This window comes from Pteropus vampyrus, unplaced genomic scaffold (genome assembly GCF_000151845.1).
Source record: "Pteropus vampyrus isolate Shadow unplaced genomic scaffold, Pvam_2.0 Scaffold32, whole genome shotgun sequence".
Taxonomy (NCBI): domain Eukaryota; kingdom Metazoa; phylum Chordata; class Mammalia; order Chiroptera; family Pteropodidae; genus Pteropus; species Pteropus vampyrus.
The window spans coordinates 11,034,739-11,040,205 of NW_011888813.1; the positions used below are offsets into that span (position 1 = coordinate 11,034,739).

At 44.0% G+C, this 5,467-nt stretch overlaps 1 protein-coding gene across 6 annotated transcripts in view; it reads right to left on the reverse strand.

Moving 5' to 3' along the window:
• The window catches only part of TTC7B (tetratricopeptide repeat domain 7B), a 223,778-nt gene that overhangs the window by 194,732 nt on the left and 23,579 nt on the right, over positions 1-5,467 (reverse strand). The window contains exon 1 of one of the 6 annotated variants that reach the window (XM_011357138.2): positions 4,671-4,821. The exons of the other annotated variants lie outside the window; for them this stretch is intronic. The gene's annotated coding sequence lies outside the window, so the exon portion shown is untranslated. Of the gene's footprint in view, positions 1-4,670; positions 4,822-5,467 lie in introns of those variants that run through there. 6 annotated transcript variants of the gene reach the window in all.

A 5,467-nucleotide genomic window follows, 5' to 3' on the forward strand; every position in this document is an offset into this window, starting at 1 on the left:
GACTTTAAGGTTCTGACATAATGTTGAGTGAAAAAAGCAGACGTAAAACCCTTTAATGTTGTAAAATTATGAGGGAAAAGACTGGGAATACACAAAGATTAAAATAAGCTCCTGTTCTTTTCTGGTTTCCAGACTTTTCTAACTCAGTCGGAAGTATGTTGAAGCCTGCGAGCCCAGTCGGTCAGATGGCAGGCTCGAAGTCAGAGCACACTGTCTGGCCGGTCGGTTTCCTGACGTTTCTTTAAAGAATGTAGTATATCGTTCAGATATACTACATGAAGCTTTGAACTACAACCTGCTGCTTTGGCTTGAGTGAACAGGTAGGACTGGACAGGGGAAGGGAAGAAAGAATCTGTCTTTTCCTTATTATCTCACATTTTAAAGCCAAAATCACAGCCACATAGACTTCCAGAGTCACACCCTGCCTTTCTCATCAGCGGCACTGAGTACTTTTCCTAGGACACCTGTTTTGAATTCAAGACACACAGTAACCTTCATCTAATCCAGTTCTGAATCCAACACCTCAGGTATGTCACTGCAAGTTCTTCCTGTAAGGAGGGCATAACATGCTCCCGGCACAACAAGGCTGACCAGTGAACAACTTCTTGGTGAACAGGGGAAATCGGGCTGGGTCCTGCAATATTTGGAGTCCAACTGTTCCTTCTTAAAACTCTGGCCCTAAGACACCTCATAAAAAGTCTATAGATGTCCCATAATTTAGCATTAACTTCTTTTCTAAAATAGGGTGTAAAGGAATGAACTGTCAGCAGAAGATAACGTTCCACTCTGGCGCTGCTTCTGCTCAAGAAAGCCAAAACCAGCTGGTCGGCCGATGCACGCAAAGGACAGGGACAGCGTGATTTCATTTGCCAAAAGCGGGGCTCACATTATGACATTCGAGGATGAAGTCATCTTTATTCCTATCGTTGCACTACTAGAAGCTCCTCGTGGGGCAGATAACATTATTTACTGTTGGCATAGCGCCACCACCTGAAGATAAACTAATTCAAGGCCACTCCATGTCCTTTCTAATTCTATCTGCTCTAATTTGATTTACTTGATTAAATTATTTTATGTGCGCAATTTTAGAGGTACCTTTTATTCCCCTTCGGAGAACAAATTATCACAGAAAATTATGAGAAGATGTCTCTGTAACCCTAACATAACAAGGACGATGCTAAACAAATATGGAATGCACATGTGTATTCTAATTTTCTCTGGCCTTGCCTCCATGTCTGGAATGAGGAGGGAGAACAATGCATGGAAAGCTCCCAGCGTACTGGCTGGAAGACCCTGAGAGCTCACTGGTTCTCTAGCCCTGGACGAGTCGGGCAGCGTCAGCCCCACCACGAGAATGGAAAGCTGAAGCCCACGGTCAGTCAGGGGTGAACGGAAGTCCAGAACCCAGATACAACAGAGGAAATCCAGGCGAAAAGCTGCCTCATGATCTTCCACACAGGAAAAAGAAAACGAAATTCTCCTAAAAAAAAATAATTACTCCATTATCACTCCCCTAAAAATTCTTTGACATTTTTAATAATACGGCATGTTTATAATATTCCAGACTTGTATCGAAAAATCTAAAATCTTCTAAGGTTAGGAAAGATTCTACTGCCAGGTGATACAGGAACAGATAATGGCAACAAAACTAACAGCGTATGCTAACCATGTTCTGGGCAGTACGTGATTAAACCATTTTATTCTCTTGACAACCTTAGAGCGATTATTATTGTTATTTTCCCGATGAGGATCCTGAGGCAGCACAGAGAGGTTGAGTCACTCGCCCGAAGATCGGCAGCGAAGAGGTGGCAGGGCCAGGATCCCAACAGCAGCAGTCGCTTTACCGCTGTGCTCTGCGGCCTCTCACAGCTTAAGTTCGCCCGAGGGGAAGCCAAGGTCAGCTCCCCTCTGAAACACCGCTGAACACACCCTCTATTAGGGGAACACAGGGAACGGGGCTGCCTCAGAAACATGATTTGGTGGTCCCAGGGGATGAAAAAACACTGGCCACAACTGTCCTCACGAGTTCTCCCCAAATTTTATTCTTGATAGTGAATGAAGTTAAGAGGCAACACTAATAAATAAAACGCCAAAAGGTCCTGGCAAATAGAAGTTTCTTTGCTACAGAATGGCTGGGAAATGAGGGGGGAACCACTGAATGGCTGACTGCCTCTGCCCAGCATAAAGGAACAGAGCATGTGGAATCTTCTACTTACAAGGACTGCCTGCCCAGAAAATCAAAGCATCACTGACCTAAGCTTGCCCCAGTCTTACACTTCTTTCAGATTCTATTTCCCTAAAATTTCTGTTTTTAATTTAGAAGAATTCTTAAAAGTCATTTAAGTTCAAAACTAAAAAAAAAAAAAAAGTCCAAGTGGATATCTTCGGCATAGCACCTATTATCTTGCCTCAAAAAACTCCTGAACTTCCACTAAGCCCAGGGATCGCTTAAGGAAGGTCATTTTCCCCCAGACTTCTCTTCAATCAACAGATAATTTCTTGAGTAACTACTACAGTCAAAACGGACGCTTGACTCATTCACTCTCTGTCACTGCTAGTGCCCAGCTGGGTCTGAGAGGCTCAGAGGGGTTTCCCATGAAGGAAAACTCAGACTGGAAAAGCAGCCAGAAAGTGAAAGTCATCTACATATCCTGGGATTGAACCCTAGGCAAAGGATGCCTCCCCAAGCTACTAAGAGCTATGGGTCTCCTGGTCAAATTCTTACAGAGCGCCTTCTACATGTAAGCGTGTGAGAAACTACACAGTTCCGTATTTGTTTGCAGCAGCCTCGGATAATGAAGTGAGCAAGTGCTGAACTAGGTAAAGAAAGAGCTAAGTGCTAACCCTGGCTTTGACCCTAACTTCCTAGATGCCGTTAAGCTCTCCCTTCCTGGGCCTCCAGTTTCTTCTCAAAATCTAACGTCCTACAATCAAGATTTCCCCAAAACCACAAAAAAGTATATATTTGTTTTAAACCCCATGATCATATGAGTCTCCTTGATGGTCCAGCCAGAGCACTCAGTGGCGAACAGGTGGTTATAAGTGAACACAAAAGGAAGTATACCCACATTTGCCAGTTTCCATGTCATGAAAGACACGTGTTAACAGATGAACCGCCCTTCCCCCAGCTTGGGGAAGGCAGCCCTGACATAATAGGGCTTGACGACAGCTGGAGAGTTAGGTGCAAAATAAGGGTCCCTAAGTGGCGAGGGCTACGGAGTCAATGAGAACAGTTTCACTGGGGTATGCAGACTTCTCTGCTGCTGAGCAGTGGCTACCAAAGAGGCAGACAGTGAAAATAACGTGGATTTTAAAAGCAACCTTCATGATCATTTCCCTAAAGATCACATAATAAGTTCTGAATAACATAAAAATTCCTTTCTCATAGCAGCCTTCTGATAGAACCATTTGACAAGACGGCCGAATATCTTCCTGAATTCCCAGACACCGGAATCCATTCTGGGGCAGGTCGAATGCCACCCATCCCTACGGTCCTCACCCTACTCTCCCTGCCTCTTAAAATGCAGTTAGATCCTCGTCGCATATATCAATATACAAAAGATTTATGAAAAAAAACTACATCCAGTCTGTACATTTATAAAATCACGAAAACTAACAAGACTTTGGTAGTTCCTCTCTACTCTAATCCTTATGGAAACAGAAAATCTGGAAAACTGATGGGAAACAAGGCTGTGATCGTTGTCAAAGTCTTGCAAGATTTCTAATCATCTCAAACAATCTCCCAGGATACACCTCTGGGTCTGAAGGGGGAAATAACCAATGTCAAGCCTAGGTTAGAAGTCCAGAGAACTCAGCCAGGGGTAGAGATGATGGGAGCTACTGTTATTAGTAAAAATAAGTGACATCTCCCAAGAATCCTGGGCTAAGTGCCTTTGTTTACATGATCTTTTATATTCCCCCCACAAGAACACCACGAGAAAGGAACTGTTATTATGCTCCTTTTATAGATGGGGAAGTGGAGGCTGAGCAATGAAGGAACTCAGTAAAGAGCAGAGCCAAAGAGAAGGCAATCCTGCTACACACAAGTTCAGCACACCTCCCGGGCCCCATCCTGCCTCCAACTTCCTCTGCCTGAGGGTGTGAGCGCAGGGTCTCTGGCTCACGCACTCTCTGCTCAGGTGGCCTTCTTGTCAGTGTCTGGTTACCACTTCCCACGCCACCGGCAAACCACTGACTGACAGATGGGAGAAACCATCCCAGACAGTCTCAGGGGCTACACGACCTGCTCCAAGCAGGTCGGCTGAGAGTCCCCAGCAGACCTTTGTCATAACCATTGAGGTAATGCCTCCCAAACCCAAATGTACACTATGCCGGCACACAGTCCACCCAAGTACAAATGGAGACCAACCCTTCTGGCGTAGGAGAACGGGAATAATTAGCTGGCTTCAGGGCACTGAGGGTATAAACAGATGTATACTGTCCCTTCTGCTCAGAAGATGTTAAAACGTTTCCCAAATATTGAGCCATCTATTTTCACAAGGTGCCATAATCACCACCATATTCTCCTTAGTATTAAGGAATATACGTAAAGTTTTGCAGCCAGAGGCAGACATGTTGAAGGTTTCCCAGAGGTTGATCACAGTTCTCTACCATCTGATTTGAAATTTTAAAAAATTATCAGCTGAAACGAACACATGGTTCTCACTTACCCTTTCTATCTCTTGGAGGTACAGAAGTGCAATGTCCCCTGCTTTCTCATAACAGGTGATGACATCCTGTTCCCGGTCCACATGGAGATTACTGGTAGAAGAGGAAATAGGCAACTTCTCTAAACTAAGTCCTAAAAAAGGAATCAAACACAAAAACTAAGTGAGTCGCACAGTCTGCAAGTGGAAGGGGCCAGAGAAATTTTCTGAGGCTTAATTTTTGAAATATTGCTCTAGAGGGCTGGAAAATGGACCCAGGATGTGATAAACTGTCAGAGAAACTGTCAGACAAACTGTCCTCTGCTCTCTCTCTTTGAGGACAAAATGAAACATCAAAATGGAGCACCAAAAAGAATATCCATAAGCCATAGATGAAAGAGGCCCCTAACAACACACAAAGCACCATTTGATTTTGATATTCAGGTACACGGCTTGATCAGGTACTTCACTGTGACCCCACTCAGACCTAACCAGCTTCTCAATCAATCATGTCTCAAGGTCTTTAAAGAATTTTTAAAGGTAAGTAAAGATAGGCTCACAGCACAATACTAGCTGAAGAATATTTTCTATCCCAAAATGTACACTTAACCTATTGAACATAAAAAAAAAAAAAAATTTAAATGCTCTCAAGAGGCTTGGTTACTAGGAAAATCTTCCAACTCACAGCCTCAGAGGCTGGAGTAACCGTAACGCCACAGACCTCCTTCTCAGTTCTAAGCTAAGGAAACACCCAGAACTTTGCTTTATGGGCATTTCCTCAGAGATGGAGGACATACTCTGTGCCAAGAGAGGTTTCAGGG